We start from the raw sequence: 26,375 nt of genomic DNA, 5'->3' as shown, positions 1-26,375 counted from the left end.
GAAATCTTCTGAGCCTCAGAGGGATTTTACACTGACTAAATTTAGAAATATTAGCAATTAAACCTAAAGCTGGCTTCCTTTTCTTTGGCATTCCAATGAAATGGTGCATTAAGGAGAGATCAGGGCAAAAATAACAGCAGGTTGAATAGGTAAAAGGTTTAAAAAAAGATTCATGAATGTTTCTGTTAGTAAAAAGTGCTGAGCATGGTCTGCTCTGATTCCTGGGGTCATATTATACATTATTTGTGAATATTCTGATGACCAGGTATTTGTAAAAATGTCCTGAATGCAGGGAATTTTATGCATTTTGAAGCCAAATTATGGGTTTTAAAGGCACCCACTATATTCAAACAAAAGTTCATTCTGATTCCAGAGATATTACTGTTTCTATTTCCCATTTTAAATAAAGGAGCTAGAACTGGTAATATATCAGAAAAAAACTAAGTGCATCAGGTCTATTTGTCTGAGATTGTTATTCACTACTTACTATTCATTGTTCTCCTGTTAAAGAATGTTTTAGTCATCCAATCAGGAAAAAGAAACAATACCTGTGAGTTAGGTCACCAGTCACGTTATTTAGGTGACGAATAGCTGAAGCCAAAATGTTCTCAAATAGCCCATAGACTGAAAATTATTCCTATATTTTTTTCAGAGAATATTTATGAATAACAAAGGCATTTGAAGCAAATCAGAATCATTTTGCAAACTATTCTGTATTGAAAGCGAGGGGGGCTAAATTCATCATGAATATTGTAACACATAACTGTTGCCTTTCCTTCTTTGTGACATACTTTTGCTTTTTAAATATACTAGCCAAATGAAGCTAGGAACCAAAAAACAAAACAAAACACGGGACTGTCAAGCAAACTGACTCCTGGTTGCTAGCGTGGCGTTCATTCCTGCAAACGAAGAGAGGCGAAAATATGTAAATTTAACGAATTCACAGTTCTTTTTCTTTAGCAAAAAGCTTTCATGTTATTTGAAATAGCCAGGCTGCTAGAGTAATGTTCTTACATATAAATGGAAATCCTTTTTGATATTTGCACTACTGATTTCTGCACTTCCTTTAATCTCCGCTTTCAAATTAATAGACAATAACATCAGATTCCTTCCTTGGCTCACTCAGCACTTGTGCATATTTACCCAAGTGTCTAGAGTGGAGATTGTACACATATCTCTAATCCACCTGCCTATGTTAGTTAAAAGCCCAGATAAAATCAGCAGCACTTAAATCTTAACCTTTTAAGTCTGAAATGTTTTGAAAGTCTGGGCTCATGGCAACTGCACTGAGCAGGAGGAGAGGGGTGGAACTTGAATGTAAAACATTTCACAGCTTGAACTATTGTTTCTTTCCCGTGGAAACTAATCCAGAAGTTGCACTAGACTGTTACTTTAAGAGTATTAATAAAACTGATTAGCTCACAATGTTTTTACCAGCACTGGTTGCTCATATTATCTTCCTATAGCCAACTTTATTTTTTCCTCTCTTCAATTTAGTGCTCATGAAAATCACAGCAAGGGCAGGTACCATCCACCCCTGTCTTCCACACAGCTCTGCCGATGATCCACCGCCTGCATCCTTTGCTTTAGTTTTGGGCCCCTGGGCCCTTTGGCTGCCAGGGACAGCTTCACCCCCTGGAAAGCAGTGATGTCATAATAACATGTTTGTACTCCCTTCTCCTCTGAGTAATGACAAGTCCTCCTTGGCCTTCTCTCAGGATCTGGGCCTGATTGTACATAAACACTGATTTGTTGGAGAGGGAACGCTAGTAATGTTTATGTCCAACTAGGTTGGTGGAGCATTAGGGTACTTAGGATCCATTATTTAGATAAAGCATCTGATTCATTAGGCAATATGGTGTGGAGTAATTGAGCCCCAAGATACACACCGCCTCATCATAAAACAGCGTTCAGGGGAGTATTTTTCTTTGGAAGGAGGGCTAGCTAGTTGATACATATGTGGAAGTGAAGTTATAGGGGCTGTCCCCTCTATGTCTCACTGAAGTCGGCATCGATTGCTTTAGCAGAACAGAGGACAGCATTGTATTCTGTGTGTTCTCTGGGCATTTCTCCAAGGAGTTACAGTGTGCCACAGTTACATATCCCTCCTGGGCACTGGCATTATGGGATTTTTGTTGACTACGTTGACATTTTGGGGAAAAGGGCTAGTTGGGAACAAGGATGGGGAAAAAGTATGTGTGCATCTTTCTTTTCCCCGGTGTCATTCTCTCTCAATCTAGCCTCAACAAGGGTGTCTATAGAACATAGCATAATGCGGTATTGTTTGGTGAAGGATTTAATTTCACTCCATCACAAGCTACCATTGCAGCCCCTGTCATTGCAATTTGTCACACTTTTTTGTGTGCTATATCTCACTGAAGTCACAACTCCTCCTCGGCCCATTGCATAATCTCCTAGTCTGGAACAAAGCTCTCAGACATAATGAAAGAGGTGAAATCAGGAAAGGGAAAGTCAATGCCTACTGTTATCACTATAGACCCCACTCCCACTGGCTCTGCAGATTCAGTCACACCAAGCAAAGCGAAGTGAGAAGGACCTGCTGTGTTTTTTTTTAAAAGGCCCATTTATTGAGGCTAAAGGCAACACCATTGGCTGTTCAGAGATGTAATCCTGTTCCCTCCTGCAGACCACCGGCCAGAAGGAGGCTGCGGGGGGCCTCACTAGCCCACCAGGGAGTTGAGAACTTCCAAAAAGATATCATAGGGAAGTGGAGAAAAGGAATGGACAACCCAGTTGGCATTAAAGAAAAGGACTCACCAGACTCTTGATCCAAACCTACAGTGAAGTTATACATTAGAAGACAAATATAATAGCCGCCAACAACAGAGAAAACACAACAGAGCAAAAACTAACATCTGTCTAAAGAAGGGGATTTTATTTTTAACAATACTGAGATCAACAGCTCTCTCCTGCTTCAAGGGCTGAATTCAACAAGGTGGTTCAGCACATGCTCAAGTTTAAGCACACCAGGAGTACCATGGAAGTCAATAGGGCTGCTCATGTGTCAGCGCTAAGCATGTGCCATCACACCTTGCTGAATAGAGATTTGAGTCTTTAGAGTGAAGAAGGCAGGTGAAATTTTGATACCCTCCTAAATTCATCTTATACATCACAACAGAGAGAATTTATACAAATCCTCCAAGCAGGCGAAAAGAGAAGAGAGTAATATTCAGTGTTTTCCTTGAGAAAGGAATGGAGGGAAATTCTTTCACAGAATAAATATCAGGGGCTGGGCTGAGCTATTTTTGCAGATATTCACTGCACTAACACGTCTCTCAAAGCCTCATATTAGTTTCTACAGAAATTAAGCATTTGTTTAAAAAGCAAAGCAAAATATCGTTTCTATCTCTTGCAGTTGCAAACATGAGCCAGTGCAGCCCTGAGTCTGCAGGTAGAGTGAAGCACTACCTGTAAAGGCCACATGCTGCCTTTGGTTCCTGTAAATATCATGAATGTTCCCACATAAGAGGTTTGGCTCATTTGGACAAACACAAACTCATGGGTGCCTTCTCCAGATCAAATCTGAATGTTGACCATTTGGGGCTAGATTTCAGAGTGGTAGCCGTGTTAGTCTGTATCAGCAAAAAGAACGAGGAGTACTTGTGGCACCTTAGAGACTAACAAATTTATTTGGGCATAAACTTTCGTGGGCTAAAACCCACTTCATCGGATGCATGCAGTGGAAAATACAGTAGGAAGATATATATACACAGAGAACATGAAAAAATGGGTGTTGCCGTACCAACTCTAACGAGACTAATCAATTAAAGTGGGCTATTATCAGCAGGAGAAAAAAAAAACTTTTGTAGTGATAATCAGGATGGCCCATTTCAAACAGTTGACAAGAAGGTGTGAGTAACAGTAGGGGAAAAATTATCATGGGGAAATAGTTTTTACTTTGTGTAGTGACCCATCCACTCCCAGTCTTTATTTAAGCCTAATTTAATGGTGTTCAATTTGCAAATTAATTCCAGTTCTGCAGTTTCTCATTGGAGTCTGTTTTTGAAGTTTTTTTGTTGGAGAATTGCGACTTTTAGGTCTGTAACTGAGTGACCAGGGAGGTTGAAGTGCTCTCCGACTGGTTTTTGAATGTTATAATTCTTGACGTCTGATTTGTGTCCATTTATTCTTTTCTGTAGAGACTGTCTGGTTTGGCCAATGTACATGGCAGAGGGGCATTGCTGGCACATGATGGCATATATCACATTGGTAGATGTGCAGGTGAACGAGCCTCTGATGGTGTGGCTGATATGATTAGGTCCTATGATGGTGTCCCTTGAATAGATATGTGGACAGAGTTGGCAATGGGCTTTGTTGCAAGGATAGATTCCTGGGTTAGTGTTTTTGTTATGTGGTGTGTGGTTGCTGGTGAATATTTGCTTCAGGTTGGGGGGCTGTCTGTAAGCGAGGACTGGCCTGTCTCCCAAGGTCTGTCTCACTGGTCTCACTCAGCTATTCAGCAGAGTGAGAGAAGAGAGGATCTCTTTATTCTTCTGCTACACCCTGGTCAGCTAGTGACTTCAGCCCTGGGGGTGGGAGACCAGGGGCTATTTACCTGATACCTCTCCCCCACACCCTTGGTGAATAAGTGGATGAGGAGAGGTGTAGGATCCCTAACCCCACACATCTACTCGCTGACCATAGTTACTGACCGGTGCACAATGGGAAGTAAGATGCTCCCTATAAAAGTGTGAGGCACTTACTCCCCTCTCAGACCAGAGGAAGCACGAGAGGGGGCATTGTTCCTTTATACGTCATAATTTGTTCTCTGCTTTGCACTGGGACACTGCAGCTACATGTTGTCCCTTACCCCAGGCAGACTGTAAAGATTCAGACTAGCCTTTTGAGATTCACTCCTCATCACCCTACCCCAATCAGCATTTGGATCCCCCAAAAGGAGAAGTGCCAGAGACTCAATGAAGTCAACTAGGGACTTTATTATTGAATTTCTGTATTACCAGAGTGACTTGGAGCCCTAATGGTGGACCATGCCCCCATAATGCTAGGTGCCATACAAACATGGAGGGAGGGGGCAGAAATAGTCCCTGCCCCAAACAGCTTACAATCTAAGTCTTTGTTATTGCTATTGATTTTACCTGGAAGGTGCTCAGATACTACTTTAATGGGCGGCAGTATAAAACCCTTAGATAGATTGATTGATTAGATAGATATATAGATAGATTAGATAACTGTGACAGATATGTCAATTTCCTGCCATATCCTTGGGAGACCTTATTGAATTAAGCTAAAATATCATTGGCAACTACTATATTAAATGAATGGTTTATTTATTACTGTTCGCCGGGATCCTATGTAACCTCTTGAGGGGGGAGAGGTGACAGAGGTGAGACCTGGGCTTACAAGGCACTATATTGAATAACGTGCCAAACAAGAATGGACTTTTGGAACAAAAAGTGTTAAGTGGTTTTCCTGGGGAATGTGTAGGGGGAGGTGAATTCATATTCCTCATCTCTGGTTAAACAAACCCCAGCCTTCCAAAGCTATACCCTGAGGAATGGGCCCTTATCTGATGATTACCTGTTACCAAAGGCCAAGGTCAAAGGACTAAGCTGTATAAAGAAACAGGATGATCTGCCCAGTCTTGGTTCTGCTTCTGAATCTGAGACAGTTATGAACTTGTATCCATGGGGGAAACCATTTGTGGGTTTTGAAGGACTGACATCTACCAGAGCTCGAGGTTGGAGGTGGGATAACCTCTGGTAAGCTTTTTACTGTGTGTGTGTGTGTGTGTGTGTGTAGGTTCTTTTATTGTTTTAATATGTTTTCCCTGTAATGCTTTTACCTTAACAATAAATGTGCTTGCTTATAAAGAGCTGTGTGGTAACTTATAGCTGTGGACCATTATGCTATTCACGGACTCTGGAGAGAAAGCAAAGCACAGACTCTGGCCTGTTTGGTCATTCTGGTTTGTTAGGGAGTATCACAGTATAGGCAGGGAACTGAGCAGCCTGGAAAACCCCCAGTCAGGAGGGAGAGAGATGCATGTCCCTGACCAAGAGAGGTGATGGTTGAGGAACAGGGAACCTAGAGTGGGTGCCTTTGTTGGAGGAATACTGGTGTAGTTGCTTTGAACTGTAACAATAACAATCCTTGACTTATTAAGAGGATATTATTTTTTTTCTTCATACATATCATTGCATCATAAGGTGTCCAATGGCAATTGTACGTGCTCAGAAGTTCTGAAAGTCAAGCCACTTTTACTTAGGGCAAGTCTACACTACAACATTAAGTCAATCTAAGTTACATTGATGTACAGCCACTGCAGTAATTAGTGTGGACGTGTAAAACCAATTCATGTTCCTTGTGTCAGTGGTGCATGTCCTCACCAGGAGCACTTGCACCAATTTAACTGCCAGTGTGAGACATTGTGGGATGGTTTCTCAAAGGCAGCAACAGTCGATGTAAGCAACGCTGTGTCTGCACTTACACTGTGTTGACCTAACTACATTGACTTAAGCGCTACACCAGGGATCGGCAATCTTTGGTACGTGGCCCATCAGGAAAAGCCCCTGGCGGGCCGGGCTGGTTTGTTTACCTGCCGTGTCTGCAGGTTTGGCCGATCGCGGCTCCCACTGGCCACGGTTCGCCGCTCCAGGCCAATGGGGGCTGCAGGAAGTGGAGTGGGCCGAGGGCTGTGCTGGCCGCCCTTTCCGCAGCCCCCATTGACGTGGAACGGTGAACCACGGCCAGTGGGAGCCATGATTGGCTGAACCTGTGGACGTGGCCGGTAAACAAACCGGCCCGGCCCGCCTGCGGCTTTCTGTGGCAGGCTGCATGCCAAAGGTTGCCGATCCCTGCACTACACCTTTCATGGAGCTACATTTTAGTGTAGACGCCTACAGTTAGGTTGACATGAGCTGCCTTCTGTTGACCTAACTCTAGTGTAGACCAGGCATTAGGTGCCTACACATGGATTTAAACACCCACATTTGGAATATGAGTGAAAGTGCTTCAACGGGATGGAATTCATAAGCAGAAAAGCAATTATTTATTTGTTAAAATTCCTAGGTCTGGCCCATAATTTTCAGCTGAAACTTTTTCAGTGGAAAATTAGTTTTTTGAATGACTGATTTTTTTTTTTGAAAATGTGTCTACTTTCTGTAGAGAACCCTTTGATTTTTTCATCAAAAAAATCCCCTAAAACCAAAAAACTTCAGGTTTTGGATGAAAGTGTTCAGTATTTGAATTTCTGCACAAAAATTTCCATGGAAAATGAGGACAAAAACATTTTTTTTTCATTTGAATTGAAATTTTCCTCAGGAAAAAAAATCTCTATATTTCAGCTAGTTCTAAAACCTGTCTTTTGCCATAAGAAAAGGTCTAAGATACTTACAAAATATATAGCAATCTGACATCGGTGTTAACATTTCCTGTGTCTCAATCAGAAATGAAACCCCATGGCAAATGGCAGTAAGACAGAAGGAGGAATGGTTTTACAAAAGAGAGCAATAAGAAAGGAAAATGTTACAAAGTTTCCACCACATGCTATATAAGAAGGATGAGGTAACAATGAATCATTTATGGAAAGGATTTATTGGGTTATGGTGATAAAAGTTTGCAAAGCCAGAATCCTGGTGGGGCTTGGATTTGGCTTCGTTTCTGATTTAGTTTTATCCGGTACACTGTCCAAGTTATTAATCCTCTGGTGTTTTCTAAGCTGGATGAGTTGTTGTCAGTGTGCTCTTTGGGCCAATTTCTGGCATGCAGGCCCACTGCCTGGTGTAATATTTCTTCAAGCGAATCTCTGGGTGGTCTTGTCTTTTCTTGTGTTGTGAAGAGTAAAAAAGCAGATAGCAGGAGCCTTTCAAGATTGCTGTTGCAGGCATCAGTCTTCAACAGGAAAATGATCCACCTGGAAGGACACTGCCTTTCCAAAGGGAGCCAAGCAAAGACCTGATGGGAAGATAAGCTACAGTATAAAATGTTTGTAGTAAAGGTGCAGTTTGTTGCTAAGGGTCAAGGCTTGTTCGTTAGCAGGGGCTGGTAACTGGCAACCCCCTGCAGCTTCTCTGTGTCCTATGAGCATTAAAAGGCAGCACACTCAATTGCTGTTGGGGAGGGGATAACTAGTATATCTCCTTCTGTGAAACCTGCTGACAATACCTGGAGAAGAGTTGACTGGCTCATGATGGAATCTAGTATCCAGCTTTCTTCAGTAATTGCTCTATGATCCCGTGCAGTGCATGACACAAAGGAGCAAAATCGGGGCAACCCCCAGGCAAAATGGAGCAGGCAGCATAAATATTGTAGGTACATATTTCCTGTCCTCTGCTTTCTAGCTGCCAGCAGCTCACACCATGAATGCTGAGGTGCACTTGGAGGAAGGGGATATGGCTTAACAGAAAAGAAAAGAGTTAGGAAATATTCTACGCATACAGTTTGTTCTCACTGATGCCAGATTTACACGACATTGGTCAAAGCAGGCTTCAGGCAGCAGTAACTTACTGGGTATGTTTTGTGTACCTCATCAGAAAAGGGGTAAATGCCAGTGGGGCAGCCAATAGCCCATAACAGCTGTTCCTACCATCCATGTGAAGAGCATGGAGCTAGAAACCTGAGTGTGGCTGGCCTAAGATCCATGGATCCTGCTCCCCACATGTTAATGCCGTAGAACTTTAGCCTTTGTGAGTCTGCTGACCAGGCAGATAGGTCTACACAGCTTCAGATCCGGCCTCCCACAGGGACAGTGCAACAGATCAGAAGACTCATTGGAGCCATAAATCTCTGCAGGTAAGTTCTTTTCTGCCCCTTTGTATGTGAGGAGAAGATATTGCTCTGATAAGGCGAGGAGCCATGATACCACTCACTGAAAGGATCAGTTAAACACCAGAGAATGGGGCCATTTGTAACCCCCCCCTTTAAACTGCTCTGTTCCTGACTTAATTCCCCTGTCATTACAACTTGATGCAACTAAGACACTCTTAATTGTTATTGAAAGGTTTTTATGAGGAGTCAATCTCAAAATGTTCTGATTTCAGACATAATTTTGATCAAGCACCCAGGTGTCTGAGTTTATCCAAATTATCTGAACCTCTGCAGCTGCTGGGAGATGATTTGTGGGATTTATGGCACTTCCCCTTTTGTCCCAGCTGGAACTACCAGAAGAACAATTTTCCAAGGCCTATTTTGGCATTCCCAGCTCTAATCCCATCTGGAACAAGTAAGTGCAGATTCACCTGAATGTGAGAGAAAGCTTTAGCTGGAGATTTCATAACCTTAAAATGGATCCTGCTTGAGTGTGGTTCTAAGGGTCCACCTGACACGGGTCAGTCCTTGCTTTGAATCTGCTTCAATAAATGCTATACCACCGTAGTAAGATACATACACACCAGATGATATATCTGCTGCTCTAGAAGCCAAACACAAACCAGGAAAAGCGGTAGAAGTTTCTAAAGGCTTGTATGTGAATGAACACAACCCCCAAAATACATTTTAGCTCAGATTCTCTCCTTAGTGGTGACACACTTGGCAAAGGCGATATGAAGACCACCAGGGAGCAAATTATGTTTCCCTGATTCTCATGGTGCATTTGCATTAATCTCAAACCATTGGGTTAGAGAAGCTTAGGGGCTGCTCTGTTTAAGCCAACTGGCTTTAGTCTTTTTTGGATCATAAACTACTTGTGAATTGGCATAGTGCTGGTATGCTCCATCCTGCCCATTCCCAGCATATCCCCAACATAATCCATAACACCACGGTATGCAGGGAGATTGGCACTAGGCACCACTTACACCACTTTCCAGTAGTTAAGAGCTCCTCTATGCTGAGGCAATTCTCAGCTGGCTAGTTAGGGCCAGAGTCCATCATTTTATACAGCTCGAGTGGTGCAAAGTTTCTGGAACAGGACGAGAGAAACTGGGCCTTTGTTATCTGGAATTTAAGCCCTCGTATAGCAAGCTCTCCATACACTGAACTCTCAGAGACTCACATGGGAGTTTTGTGTGTGGAGTGTTTGCAGGAACAGTCCCTTAAATAGCATTCAAGTGTCAGCCATGATCTTATTTACCTCTTCAGAAGATTTTTTTACTGCTTCAGAACACTGAGAACGGCACATAGGAACGAGTGGCTTGAAGAGTCCAGAAATAATGTGTTTATTGGTTGTGAAAAGTGTCTAAATGACAGCGTGAGCGAGCTAAGCTTTGTGAATATCTATCAGCCAGATGTCTTGCAGAATAATGCTCTCTGACCTGGTCTGAAAAATCACGTAAAGGAAATGGGCTGAGACCTTATTAATACAGGGGTGCTTTGTAGCTTTGAAAAAACTCTTTTCTCACACTCAGCTTCCTTGGTTTTATTTTTTGGGGGGTGGGAGGGGGTGAGTGGGAAGAAGTAGGTTTTAATGGAACGGGGTGTAGTTTGGGGAATAGCTTGTGGTATGAAATATATGATTTTTAAGACAGAATTGATTGATTTATTCCTTGCATAGAGGCCAGAAAAGTTCACGACCAACCAGTAGACTTTTGCAGTGTCTTTAGTGAAACTGGTGCAAACTTTTCCTATTTCTAGGATTTTTTCTAGGATTTTTTTTTTTAACTATAGTGATTGAGATATAATACCTTTCATGTGCAATTCTGATAGGCTTCCTGGGCAACCTTAAGCAAATCACTTAGGACCAGATTTTATATTCAGCCCTAAAGAAGGAAATAAGTAACTAATGGGATTTTCAAAAGCAACTAAGCAGGGTTGGGTACCTAACTCTTATTAATCTACCTTTGAAAATCTAGCCCCTAATCTCTCTGTGCCATCTGTAAAATGGGGCTATAGCACGTCCCTACCAATGGGGTGTGGGTATGTGTTGTTAAGAAAATACATTAGAGATTGCATACAAATCCCTTAGATTAACTGCATGTGTAAATTTGCAAGGTCTGATTCTCCTCCCATTTACACCAGTGTTACTCAGTTAAAGTCAATGGAGTTAGAGTGGTGATAAAAGTAGTGTGCGAGATGAATCAATCCCATCATGTGATATCAGGTTCCTGGACTAAATAGGATACTCATATTTCATGAGGGCAGGTCTCCCATGAGCAAGGGTTGAGGTGTTACATGGGGGAAACCCTCTATTTTTACATCTAGTGCTGTGCCTGTTGTGAGGATAAAAAGAAGACCCTAGCTCTCCTCATCAGGCACTTTTTCATAAGCACTATATTCCCTTAAAAGAAAAAGTAAAGAAAAGAGCATTGTCTGAACTAGCTGAGCCATCAGTGTTCAAAACTGCCCACCTTCTTACTCCTGATATGATATGAGTGATTCCAAGAGATGGCCATTTATAGTCCAGCAAACAGCTCAACATTAATGGCATTCAGCCTATATGGAAATAGATGTTTTACAGGACACCACATTGGTTATGCTTGAGAAAGCTTTCTAGGACACCCATAGCTCTGAGACTTATGCATCTGCATAAAGTCTACTGCATTAGAAACTGAACAGAATGGTCCGTCTCTCCCACGGTCTTAAGTTAACACTTTTCCTTTTGTCTGGGATATTCTTTTCTAAACTTGAAATCCAATTGGCCAACAATTAAAGCCAATTAGCACGTGAGGAAAATAAACCACAGACTCTACTTCTGTGTGTTTCATGGGCTGTTCGAAAGGCTAGTTAGCTCAAAGCATTAGCATAGTTCTGTATCGGTCGAGGCATACAGCAGAGACTAGTTGGCTTAAAGTATTAGAAGACTCGGATAGTGGCCTTGCTGAGCAGCCGTGTTATTCTGAGCTCACAGCTGCCAAACATTCTTGACAGGAGATGAGGCAGATGTCCAAGGACAATCAAAGAGGGAAGAAAGTTTAAGCCAACGTTTGCCTATCTCATATTCTCTACTTGATCCTCTCCTCAAAGACAAGGCACAGCTGTTGCACTTCAAGGTCTATCTGGTTGAACCCAACAACTCCTCCCTTCACCCCCTCCCCCTTTTGCTTTCTCTATGTTGGGCTTTGGCACCCTACCAGACCCCATTAACTCCATATGGGACAAATAATGGCATTACACAGGACTTATTTAACCACCCTGATTTGTTTTTTAAGTGCTTGCAATATTTTGGGCAAAGTTCTTCGGTGTATTAATTGCACGAAAATGTGGCAAAATCTACTTAGGTTAAAACTGCATGCCTGTCTACCAGGGATCAATCTTACCATGAGAACAGGACCCATAACGTTAGCAAGGTGAGTTGTTATTGCAGTAGCATTAAAACAATAACATTAAAAAATGCTTGATGTATAAAGGCACCAGAATCATTGGGCATTTTATTTTATTGAATAAACAAAGCTAGGCTTGTGATGATGAACAATCTGAAAGGCATAAGGGTGTGTTGGCTAGAGCACAGGACTGGGATACAGCACACCTCGTTCTGTTATTTCCTCTGGCACTGGTTTACTATGCAACCTTGAACAAGACACTTAAAGTCTCTGTGTCTCAGATTCCAGATTTACAGGGTGGGGGTAATTATATGTATCCATCTTTCACAAGCACTTTGAGAATCCCAGAGCAAAGGAATCGTATATGTGCAAAAGTAGTAGCTTTATAAATGGCCTTCATGACTATAGAAAAATGCAGCAGGTCAGTTTCATTCAAGCAGTCAGGAGAAAACATATGGTCCAAAACAAATAAATAAACAAAAATACCTGATCTATTTTTTACACAAAAAACTATAGCAGGGGTCGGCAACCTCTGGCACATGGCTCGCCAGGGTAAGCACCCTGGCGGGCCGGCCAGTTTATTTACCCCACTGGCCGCGGTTGGCCGTCCCAGGCCAATAGGGGCGGCGGGAAGCCGCGGCCAGCACATCCCTCGCCCTCACTGCTTCCTGCCGCCCCTATTGGCCTGGGACAGCGAACCACAGCCAGTGGGGGCCGCGATCGGCCGAACCTGCCGCATCAGCAGGTAAATAAACTGGCCCGGCCCGCCAGGGTGTTTACCCTGGCGAGCCGCATGCCAGAAGTTGCCGACCCCTGAACTATAGTATTTCCTAGGTTTTCCATTAAATAGATCTAGTTTCATAAAACAGAAAGGAAATAGCCTCAGATGTTAAGCTCTTTTATTTTCATTGAGTTCTCATTTTCATTGTTCCAGTCACCACTGAGAGCTAGGATCAGATCCTACCCTGATGCAGCTATTGTATTGAAAATCGTGCTTTCTGGTTTCTTAATGGTTTGATCAGTGGAAAAAGAGGAGAAGGGGGAAATGAGCATGGGTCATTGGGGATTCTTATTAGTGCCATTGGGTTTGAGAAGGTGACATTCACCATCAATAGCACATCTTTTTCAGGAAGTCATGTATTGCTGCACAGTTCCCATATGACACTGGACATCATAACAACTGAAGCAGAAATAACAGCAGCAATAACATGTCCCTTTGACACAGGTTCGGGTGATGTTTCAGAAGCTTCAAAAATGGCAGAGAGGTATCTGTGTCCAGTGATCCAACAAAGCAATTTTGCCCATGCTTAACATAAGCATGAGTTCAATGGAGCTATTCATATGTTTAAAGTCCCTTGCTGGATTCAAGGTCCATTGCTTCATGATTTCTCCATCTTTAGCTTGTTGGAGGTTAGGTTCTTTTTTCCAGATTCACTATGTCATTGGGCTGAAATGAGAACACTCTTCGCTGCCACAGAAAATGCACACACAATTCTAAAGATCACATTTTCCGAGTGTAGCATCTGTATGCAACCATGAAGAATTGCATGGCTGGGAACCAGGCTTTTGTCCTCAGTTCAATTTACAGATGGGGAACTGATGTACAGAAAGCCTGTAGAAGAGCTAAAAATTGAATCTAGCTCTCCATGGTCCTAACTTCCAGGCCATCTTTTTTGTCTAGCAACAATAGGGAATTTTAAGTATAAACACAGCAATAGCGTAAAATAAATGACATAATTTGTCTGCCTAATTTTGAGGCCTCTCATTTTTTGGATGGAAATCCCAAGTTCAAGGATGAGGACTATCGCTACAGATTTGCACATGGAAGTGATTTGCATGTGCAAAGTTGTAATCGTACGCAAATGGAGGCACTTAGAAATGTGTCCCTAACAATGTCGTCACCATTGGAAGCTGCCTACTGATCATGGTCATGAGAAACCCTACAAAAGCAAACAAGTGTGCATAGCCCAGTGTGCAGATGAACAAGTGAACAATAACACATGACTGTGTGGCCATGGTGGGGCAATAAATAAATAAATAAGTTACATTCCAGCTTCAAGCTTCCTAAGGGGTTATTGTTATAAACAGTAGTGAGGGAGAACAGTGCACACTGTGAAAAAACATCTTTGTCTTACAGTTGCCTCATCCGATTCTTCCCTTCCCTTCTCCACCCATTTGTTTGTTTCACTTACCTCTAATGCCTTGTCTTAAACTCACCTTGTAAGCTGCATATGTATGTATAACAGTTAGCCCAGTAAGGCCTTGACCTGCTCAGAAATTCTAGGTGCCACATCATCATCTTAGCATAGCTTGGCATTTTCGGAGGCGTAAGGCAGTTTCCACTGACTTTCCATGAGACTTGGGTGTAACTCCTTTAGGAAAATCTCAGACATAATTCTCGTAAAGTTTCGAAAATTAATTTGGCTATTTAAATTAAATGAAATAATAATATCAAGTGCTTATATAGTGCTTTTCATCAGCAGATCTCAGAGGACTTTACAAAGAAGGTCAGTGTCATTCACTTTCAAGTGCCCCCCCCCCCATTTATCCACTATGTATCCACACACAAGGATACATAGTGCTCCTGCAGGTCTCTTCTTCTCACAATCTTTCTGATGCAACCCTCAAGCCTTGAGCTGAGAACTGGATAACAACCACAGCAGTATTGTCTGTGAACCCATCCTCTTAGTGGCTCTGTTGGAGTTCCCCCCCCCCATGCTTTCAGCAGTTGGAGATTTTGGTGTCTGGTTGGCTCAAAGACTGCAGTGCAGTTTCTTTCTCTCTTTATCATGCAACTAGTGGGCTATTTTGAGTTCATCATGAGTCTAAGGGACAAATAGAAGGAAGAGGGCCTTATTTGTCAATTTTCAGTGATGTTGAGTGCTGCAGTTTGCTGGTTGCTGTTCTACTATGGGTAAGGTTAAGATTTTGTCACAGTTCTTTTTAGTAAAAGTCACGGACAAATCACAGTCAATAAACAAAAAGTCACAGAAGCCCGTGACCTGTCTGTAACTTTTACTAAAAATAATGGGGGGTGGGGTCTGACGGGGGGACGACTGAAGCCTGAGCAGGGTGGGATGAAAGCCCGAGCTCCGCTGCAGGGTAGGGGTCCAGCACCTGCATCTGGTGGCTCTGGTGCCTCGGGGACCCTGCCAGTGCCTCGGGGCTGAAGCATAAAATGTCATGGAGGTTTCTGAAAGTCACGGAATCCAAGACTTCCGTGACCTCTGTGGCATAATCTTACCTTCAGTCAATCATAGTTAAGGATATGCCTACCTGGCAATTAAAAACTTGCAGCTGGCCTGTGCCAGTTGACTCAGTCTCACGGAGTTCAGACTAAGGGTACATCTACACTACCCGCCGGATCGGCGGGTAGCGATCAATCTATCGGGGATCGATTTATCGTGTGTAGTGTAGACACAATAAATCGATCCCCGATCGCTCTTCCGTCAACTGCTGAACTCCAGCAGTGCGAGAGGTGGAAGCAAAGTCAACGGGGGAGCCGCGGCTGTCGATCCCGCGCCGCGAGGACACGAAGTAAGTAATTTTAATTCGATCTAAGATACGTCGACTTCAGCTACGCTATTCTCGTAGCTGAAGTTGCGTATCTTAGATTGATCCCCCCCCAGTGTAGACCAGCCCTAAGGGGCTGTTTAATTGTGGTGTAGATGTTTGGGCTTGGACTGGAGCCTGAGCTCTGGGACCCTGTGAGGTGAGGTCCCAGAGCTCTGGCTGCAGCCTGAGCCCAAATGTCTCCACCACAATTAAACAGCCCCTTAGTCTGAACTCCGTGAGCCCGAGTCAGCTGGCGTGGGCCAGCCGTGGATATTAAATTGCAGTGTAGACATACCCTGAGAGAGAATATCAGGCGTTGATACAATGAAACACAGCACCAGAGTTCTGTGATGCAGCTGTGACTTTTGCTTTCTAAAGATTCCAGGGCAAAATGGAAACGCTGCAAAAGCTCAAGGAATCGAGCACTCAAGAGCAATGCTGCAATAACAACCCAGGCTGCACAGCGCCTGCAAACAGTCTGGAATAATTTGGGTATGACATTCTGCCCAGCTTTGAGCTAGCTCAGGCTGTTTGCCCTGATTACGTTAGTTTCACTGCTGCTGCCACCCTTTTGCCATCAGTGCCCCAGCACGTTAAGAGCAATTTGGATGCTGAAAGATAAAACCAAGGTTCCAAGCTCCTGCAGTCATTATCGATTTCATGGGGCCTTTCAGAAGATTTAGGGATGTTGGGTAAAGTCTTCAAAAGTGCCTACATGACTTATGAGCCTAAGTGTCATTTTTAAAAGTGACTTAAGTGCTTCGGATCAAATTTTCAAAGGTATTTAGGCACATAAAAATGCAGATAGGTTCCATTGATTTCAATAGGCGCTAGCTGTGTAGGGTCTTTTGAAAATCCCACCAAGTACCTATCTACATCTTTACGTACCTACATACCATATACAACTCTGGCCTCTTAGGAAGCTAAATCCCAAGACGTGTGCTCCTGAATCACTTGTGCTTTTGAAAATTTTACTCATTAGCCTTGGTGTTCTGGCCAAATTCCATGTTAGTAACTATATTCTGCTATTCAAAGTGCCCCCTCATAGATGGATGTGCAGTTTTCTGTCTGTCTTCTCATTCTAACTTGGTCCATAGTGTAGTTTGTGGTATTTCCAACCTAAAAGTGGCTGCATTTCATTGACGAGTGAAATGTTTCCTCTCTATAAAAGGCGAGATTGCACTTGGCATCTGTGTGAACGCATAAATGGGGATGGGACACAAGAATCCCTTCTTCTTCTTTGTGCTCCCATGCAACTGTCAGGCATAGATGCAGTTATAATAATACTCCGCTCATATACAGCACTTTTTAGCAGTAGATCTCAACACATTTTACACAGGAGGGCAGTACCATTATCCCCATTTTACAGATGGGGAAACTGAGGCTCAAAGTGGTGAAAGGCTAAATGCTCCCAGGGACTTAGACATTACAATGCTCAGTGCTGCAGTGCCTAACTTTAGGTTCTTAGTCACCATGTGGGATCCACAAACCGTGAACTAGGGACCGAGGCTTCCTATGCAATATATAGGGGGAAAATAGGCGCCAAAGAATGAAATCCCACAAAAGCCAGTACACCTGTTGGATTGGGCCCCACAGGCAAGACAAGTGGGCCAATGCCTAGGTTGAGGATTTGGTGGAGGCTTAGGTGTGAGGTAGGTGCTGAGCTGCCGGGTGCAGACAGGACTTGGACAGCAGTGCACACGCCCAGTTGCCAAAATATGACACCTAGGGACTTTTAGGGTAAAAACATAGGCACCTGTAGGATTAGGCAGCAGCTGATCAGGGGTTTTGAGGATCTCAAGGGTGGCTAAAGTGGCAAGTAAGACACCTAAATCCTTTTGTCAACCTGGCCTGAAATAGTCCAAGGTCCTCTAGCAGGCTAGTAGCATAGCCAGGAATAGGATCCAGATCTGAGTCCCAGTCCAGTGCTCTGTCCTTTAGACCATACTGCCTCTCAGTCCTTGTGCTCCCCTGAGAATAAGGACTCCTCCTAACTAGCATCACTTGTCCCTACAAAGGGGCTGGAGATGGAGAACTGGCTTGTATCGTCCTGCTCCGTTCTCATTAACCAACAGACCTGGCCATGATAAATCGGGAGCATATCCTGTCACCATGGCTGCATTTCCTATAGGCAGCAGGAGACACAAATATGCCTCCTGGAGCTTCTTCTTTGGTAATGGACCTCCACTATGTCTCCAACAAAAGGCTATGCCTTCAAGACACATCTGAGCCACTAGTTCATAAGGGGCTTTGGACTCCAGTGGAATGGATGGAGCTCTGTAAATGTAAGAGGATATGACCCGACATTTTATCAACTCCTGAAAGAGCATAAAGAAGTGTTTTTTTTTAAAAAACTACTTGCTTGACAGTGTGGTGGAAAGTAGTGTTTGGCTCTACAATCCTTGCTCTTGCAAGAGGGCTGGGACTGCAGGAAGAGGCAAGACAGCAGCAGTATGCCTAAACTAAATCAAACCCCTCTAGCACTGCATTGAAGATAACCCAGGTGTTCCACCTACTTGATTTGTTTTATAGACAGGTGTCAGATCATTGATAGGAAGGAGGAAACACTGCTTTACCAAATGGGCAACCCATCGGGACGAGATGATTCTGTCTTCAGTCACTCTTCCTTTGTGTGTCTATAACATCAAATTAACACCGTACACACAAACAAGGGAAATCTTTGGTTACAGTTCCTCCAAAAGTTCTTTCCACAAGCAGAAAGCCTATCCCTTTCTTACAGCTTGCTAGGGAAGCCAGCCAAGGGCAGCATGGGGCTGGAGGCAGCTGCAGTGAGTTGAGCAATCAAGTGTCTGTTCATTCACAGCTGGGTTTGCTCAGACCGTACCGCTACCTTGTTATAAGAGCGGGCAGGCCTTAGCTTACATGACATATCACAGAGAGCACTAAAACCATACATCAAGCCCAGCCAGTGATAGCATCTGAGGTGGCAAAGAATTAGCCTGGGCTAGTGAGCAAAGAGCTATACTGATTTCCCTGGCCAAATAAAGGGCTTTTCTTTGAGAACGCTGAGGCACTTTGCAGTTGCATTGTCATCACTTTCCTCACCTGAATTCTGCTTGTACTAATGTTGGTCACAGAGAAACACATTGCAGGTTATTGTTTAAATCTTGCTGTCCCTTGCAAAGGGCAAGATCCTCCTTCAACTCAATAAAACTGAACACCGCTCCCTTTGGCGAATCAGCCCATTTACTTTGAGGGTCATCCCCCTTAGAGGCTAAGCAAACTTTCCTAGTGAGCCAATAATCAGCCAAGCCAGGCCAGTTTAAACTCAGTTGGCAATAATTTGAAGGACAAATCCTCCAGCCACCTCTTCAAACAAAGAGCAAAGGGAAGTTTACAAAAGGCCCATATGTGTCTGAGTCATTTAAAGCCTCACAGGTACCGTCCCACCTTTTCTTTATCCAGAAACATCCTCGAGGGAGGAAAGACAGACATATGTTTGGCCTCCGCAGCAAGCTCTTATCTTGGCAGGGGAAAGCTATTGATGTTCATGTTTCACATTTCTGACACCCAAAACAGGTTCTGATGTTTAAAATGAGGCAGCGGTGGAACCTGTTTTAAATATGTAACAGCCTCAGAAAGGAACAGTCTAATGACTTCATTATCCAACCCAGCAGAAAACAGTGTGAAAACCAAACTTGGAAGAGGGGGGCTTAGAAGAACCAAGCCATTGTCAGTATTAACCCTGGTATTTATTGCTCATTTTAACTATGGTGCACGGCAAGCATTTTCTTAGCCTTGCATTGCAAGAATATATAATTCATATGCTTAATATTTCGCCTCAGCTCTCCTTGCATATGTTACAGCGCTGGAGACTGTTTGTGTGTTTGCTATATATCAGTTGACACCTCTGTAAAATCTTTATATTGAATGCCTTTGGCAACTATATGCCAAATAATAGCATTACCATTTGTAATTTCCTTCGCTTCAGCTTTCCTGTAAGCTTTGCTCTGTGCATTACAAGTAGGAAGGATTTAAAGAGCTTTATTGGTTCTCAGGTCTTCCTAATGACCTTTCTTCACTTTTGTAAGTCAAAATAACTTTTACCTCTTCTCCTCCTGCATTTCTAAGGCAAGTTCCAATGTCGAGGAAATGACCAAGGGATTTACACAACCACTGTCCCCCCATTTTTGCTCCCCGTGTGCCTCCAAATCCTCTCTTCTGACTGCCTCCTGTTTGGCTTGCTCTGGTTCTGCCCCATATTCTGTCCTGCTTCTTATCCAGCAAGTGCTTCCTCTCTCGCTCTCTTTGTCTCTCTTTCAAATCCATTTATTACACTGGTCTACAATTTTTGAGAAGTCGTCTGCTTCAGAGATAAAGTGTGCTATTTATTATGTATTTTGATGTGCTGAATTCAAATATGACAATTAAAACAACTGATTGGCTACTGTTTCTAAGATATTTAAGTTTTTACATTTTATGTCTATGTATATTGTGTAGATAGTAGAGTTTTAATCATAAATTGTAAACCTAGGTCTTTTCATGTGTTTATGGTTGCTTTACATGATAATATTTCACCTGTCCTGTTTATGTAACACTTTAAAAATCAGCAGAAGGGTTATATAAATAAAATTTATTATGAAACAAAAGGCAAAAAACTATTCTGTACATAGTTTAGTCCTATTCAGTGTCTACTTGGCGCTTCTTGGCTTGTCTCTTGTATTCATTAAATGGAGCATCTCTTGTCACTGTCCAGCAATAGTCTGCAAGCATTGATGGGCTCCATTTGCCCTGATAGCGTTTCTCCATTGTTGCAATGTCCTGGTGAAATCGCTCGCCGTGCTCGTCGCTCACTGCTCCGCAGTTCGGTGGAAAAAAATCTAGATGAGAGTGCAAAAAATGTATCTTTAGTGACATGTTGCAACCAAGGCTTTTGTATGCCTTGAGGAGGTTTTCCACCAACAACCTGTAGTTGTCTGCCTTGTTGTTTCCGAGAAAATTTATTGCCACTAACTGGAAGGCTTTCCATGCCGTCTTTTCCTTGCCACGCAGTGCATGGTCAAATGCATCATCTCGAAGAAGTTCACGAATCTGAGGACCAACAAAGACACCTTCCTTTATCTTAGCTTCACTTAACCTTGGAAATTTTCCACGGAGGTACTTGAAAGCTGCTTGTGTTTTGTTAATGGCCTTGACAAAGTTCTTCATCAGACCCAGCTTGATGTGTAAGGGTGGTAACAAAATCTTCCTTGATTCAACAAGTGGTGGATGCTGAACACTTTTCCTCCCAGGCTCCAATGACTGTCGGAGTGGCCAATCTTTCTTGATGTAGTGGGAATCTCTTGCACAACTATCCCATTCGCAGAGAAAACAGCAGTACTTTGTGTATCCAGTCTGCAGACCAAGCAAGAGAGCAACAACCTTCAAATCGCCACAAAGCTGCCACTGATGTTGGTCATAGTTTATTCACCTCAAAAGTTGTTTCATGTTGTCATAGGTTTCCTTCATATGGACTGCATGACCAACTGGAATTGATGGCAAAACATTGCCATTATGCAGTAAAACAGCTTTAAGACTCGTCTTCGATGAATCAATGAACAGTCTCCACTCATCTGGATCGTGAACGATGTTGAGGGCTGCCATCACACCATGGATGTTGTTGCAGGCTACAAGATCACCTTCCATGAAGAAGAATGGGACAAGATCCTTTTGACGGTCACGGAACATGGAAACCCTAACATCACCTGCCAGGAGATTCCCCTGCTGTAGTCTGGAGCCCAACAGCTCTGCCTTACTCTTGGGTAGTTCCAAATCCCTGACAAGGTCATTCAGTTCACCTTGTGTTATGAGGTGTGGTTCAGAGGAGGAGGATGGGAGAAAATGTGGGTCCTGTGACATTGATGGTTCAGGACCAGAAGTTTCATCCTCTTCCTCTTCCTCGTCTGACTCAAGTGAGAATGATTCTGGTGCATCAGGAACCGGCAGTCCGTCTCCGTGGGGTACTGGGCGTATAGCTGATGGAATGTTTGGATAATGCACAGTCCACTTTTTCTTCTTTGACACACCTTTCCCAACTGGAGGCACCATGCAGAAGTAACAATTGCTGGGATGATCTGTTGGCTTTCTCCAAATCATTGGCACTGCAAAAGGCATAGATTTCCTTTTCCTGTTCAACCACTGGCGAAGATTTGTTGCACAAGTGTTGCAGCATATGTGTGGGGCCCACCTCTTGTCCTGATCTCCAATTTTGCAGCCAAAATAAAGGTGATAGACTTTCTTAACCATAGTGGTTATACTGCGCTTTTGTGATGCAAAAGTCACTTCACCACAAACATAGCAGAAGTTATCTGCACTGTTCACACAAGTATGAGGCATCTCTGTTCACTTTGGCTAAACAGAAATGTGTCCCTTTGCAAAATCAAACACTGACAAATAAGAGAGCACGACACTGTATGATTTCTAGAGCTGATATAGGGCAATTTGTTCAGCAGAGTGATGTAAGCTTCGTTATGATTGCATCATCCATGACTTCTAGGAATAACATGATGCAATTCATATCATGTATGATGCAATACCAGCTTCAGATTGCATCATTCATTGTTTTGCCTAAAAAGCAAGTACTGTCCAAACCCAGTCATAGATTTATTCATAGATCCAGTCAAAGATGTATTTTAGTCATTTCTGGTTTAAATTGAGATCCCTTCCCTTTATAACTCACTTATCCTCCGCCATTCCCAAGTCAAGGGTCGTATATACTGACCCAATAGCATATCTTGAAAACTAGAGCCAATCAACAATTTTAAGCATCATTTTCGTTCTCAGTGACCCAGAATTAGTAAAGTTTGACTACATTTATTTCAGAAGCATTTTGGCTGTAGAGCAGTGTTATTTGTGTTGCGGAAGTACCTTAAGATCCCAATTAGGGATCAGGGCTTCAGGTACTGTACAAACAAAGAACAAAAAGGCTGCCCAGGGCCCAGAATTCATGATATACTATATAGACAATATGGTATAGATGGAGTGAGGGGAAGGAGTTTGAGATCAGTAGAGATAAACCTGTTTGTACATATTCATGATCATGGGGGTCCAGTAGTCAGTGTCAAATTAGTTGTTTCTTCCATAAATTCTGTCTACATTGGTTTGCTCACCTAGAATCTCTCAACACCCTCCCTGACCCATTGTCTTTTGTTTTGTCTGTCCTGCGCATTGTCTTGTCCATGTTAGACTCTGCTCTTTCCGGGATTGAGACTGTGTGTTGTTCATCATTTAATTAGCACCATTACATTGACAGATCTGTATATTTGCTTAATGAAATAAAGTTCCCGTCTTTCGTTCCCAGCTCAGTATTACTCCAGAGAAAGCCATCAGGAAAATGCGGCGTCTTGTAGAAAACAAAGTATGTTTTATCCTGTGTTTATCATAGTTTATGGAATACTTTTCAGTTTGATGTATGGCACACTTTCTAATGTGCCTCCTCTCATGTTTCTTTATTATTAAAACATTTTGATGGAAAAGTAGAATCCAAAAAACCAGCTTTCAAGTGATGACACTGGACTAGCAAGTGAACCACTAGGGTACATAGGTCCGTGGTTCCCACCAGGCTTGGTTATTCGGGTCTTGTGAAGAACCTTCACTCTTCATAGATGAGCCTCAGTTCTGTGCCCCAGAATGCTCTTGCTACCCACCCCTTTTCAGCTGTGAGCAGTGGGGTTGGACTGCCACAAAATCCCAAGCTGGCCCTCGAGTTTGGAGCAAACCACTGGCAAGTTCTGATGTGAATAGTTGAATGTGCTTAAGCAAGCGATGGCTGGTGCTGCTGAAGTCTGATCCAGGGAAGGTGGCATGGTCATCCAAAAGAATGAAGAACCACTGTTAGTAGCCATTCCCTAACCATTCACAAGCATAACCGCTGAGGGCAACAATGTAAATGCATTTCAGGGATTTTTATCCTTTATGCATTTAAAAAGCAGAATAGGAAACAATTATGACCCTAAAAGTAGCAGTCCTTGGTGCACCTGCACACATTTATTAACACCACAAACCTGTTGTTGGGAATGTAATAATGGTGCACGGACAGGAAAAGAACTGGCTGCCAACACTGCTGCAAACACAAGCAAGCACTGTATTCAATAAAGCAAGGATTTGTCTTCCCCCCCGCTCCTCCCCAGCAATGAATGTTCATGTGGTTGTTTTATATTAGCTGCGTTGAACATGCAAAATTCCACGACAAGCCCATTAAAAGTGTGTTAAATTACAATACTCCTGTTTAGACTCCTCCACCAAAATGTGGATTCTAATTTATGGGAGCAGGATGGCAAACATGTTGGCTGAGTTAAGGAGAAAAGAAGCATGCAGGAGAATGATAATGGACTGCATGGCATGTTTATTTCCTCATTCCAGCCTGATGCTTAAGAGTTTTAAATTAAATGAACCAACAAACACCCCACTCAGTTAGATATGGTTATAAAGAATTCCCTTCCTTCTGCCCCTTCCACTTCATTCCCCGGTGCGATAGAATTGTGTGAAAAAAGCCCCTTTGCCATAAACAGATTTTACTATATCAGAGTCAAATTTTACTACATCATTATAAGAGTGTTCCACAGGGTAATATGATTGGCTGCCCTATCAGAACACTAGTGCTAATACTATAGTGCAAACATGCCATCACACTTCCCCAATAAAAAGTTTTATTGTATCCCAGCGCACATTAAAAACAACACTAACTGCATTAATACATTGTAATTTACCTTTTTGTTATGGAGCAAATGACAAACCTAGTGCTAATGAGGTCATATTTTCCATTACCCCAATGCAAACTCTTAGTTCATCCAGTCTTCAGAGATTTTCCCCTGGAACTCAAACACATACACACACAATGTGGTGTTGTTGGTAGAGGATGCTTCCATTGTTATTGTTCCAAATGTAATGACATAACATGATTTTATTTAAACTCACTGCATGTGAAACAGTCATTTTTATTCACATGTTGCTCACGCCACATGTTTTAACCCAAAAAAAGGCACACAGTCTTATTGCCAATGTTGTCTCTTCAAAGGCTTCTTTCACAATGCGGGGAGCAGTTTGTGTGCTGGCGAATCTTTTGGGATTGCTTATATTTTCAGTGCAATTACTTAAGTAGCTGTGAGCTTCCTACTTTATTTTGTCATAAGCCGAACGTTAGAAGAAAACTCATTTCTCATGAGATATGGAGGATTCTTTATTTCTAAACTTCCTGTGGTGTTTACTTAATGATGCTGTTAAATGATTAAGCGTTGCTTTTATAAATTAAATTACCAAAATGAAATCATTAAGGCTCTCTCAGTCTTATTAAGCATAGTTATTTGCCATCATGTGTAAATTCACTTAAGTAAGCATCTACACATTCTGCTCTAAAGTTGTGTCAGAGACACAAGGTGGGTGAGGTAATATCTTTCATTGGACCAACTTCTGTTGGGGAGAAAGAGAAGCTTTTGAGCCACACACAGCTCCCAGGCCTGAAAAAGAGCTCTGCGTGGCTTGAAAGCTTGTCTCTCTCACTAACAGAAGTTGGTCCAATAAAAGAAGTTACCTTGCCCACCATGTCTCTCTAATATCCTGGGACCAACATGGCTACAGCTACAGTGCATACTAAAATTGCATTGGGCGTGCTATTGGGAAGCCAATTTACAATGGTGGATGGAGACCCTCGTCTTTTCTGCTATTCCAGAAGGTTTGAAATACACCTAAGGTTACGCCAAAAAAAATTTCTAAGGGGAAAAGTATAAGAACATCCAGGACTTAGTGAAGGAGCGATCATACAGTTTTAGGTCCCAGGGCTCATACCATGTACATAGTCATCTGAAGCAGCTCTCACACCATTCATTCTTGCCATTTTTTACTGGCTGCTATGTTGACAAATTATCCTGATACTCCTGTAGGAAATTCATGATGGCTCTCAGAAAAGTTGTAAGACAGGTTCTGGTTGATACGAACTCTGGCATTTTGACAGCCTTTGCTAAGCTCAGAGCTACAAAGAGGGTTAAAATGTGGAACTGAACCTCAGCCCCAAGGTCTAAACTGGAAGCAACATTCACTACCAAAAAAAGTGCTAAAAAGGACCTAATGCATTTTATTTGAGGGCCCCATAGTAAGGTAGTGTCGTTCAGTGGTTAGGGCACTAGCCTGGGACGTGGAAGTCCTGGGTTCATGTCCCTGTTTTGCTATAGACTTCCTATATGACCTTGGGCAAGTCTCTTAGTCTCCTGGTCATCAGTTTCTTGGCTACAACATTGGGATGATAATAATAATTCCTTAGCTCACCTGGGTGTCGTAAGAATAAATGCATTAAAGATTGTGATGTGCTCAGATGTTATGGTAATGGGCTATGTAAATACCTAAGGGCTGGTCCACACTAACCCCCCAGTTCGAACTAAGATACTCAACTTCAGCTACGTGAATAACGTAGCTGAAGTCGAAGAATCTTAGTTGGAACTACAAGGTACTTACCGCGGGTCCACACGCGGCAGGCAGGCTCCCCCGTCGACTCCACGTACTCCTCTCGCAGAGCAGGAGTACCGGTGTCGACGTCGAGCACTTCCGGGATCGATTTATCGCGTCTAGACAAGACGCGATAAATCGATCCCAGAAGATCGATTGCTTACCGCCGAACCCGGAGGTAAGTATAGACGTACCCTATGATAGCTAGAA

Source organism: Emys orbicularis, chromosome 10, assembly GCF_028017835.1.
Source record: "Emys orbicularis isolate rEmyOrb1 chromosome 10, rEmyOrb1.hap1, whole genome shotgun sequence".
In the NCBI taxonomy this organism is placed as follows: domain Eukaryota; kingdom Metazoa; phylum Chordata; order Testudines; family Emydidae; genus Emys; species Emys orbicularis.
Note: the sequence above shows the minus strand (reverse complement) of the source record.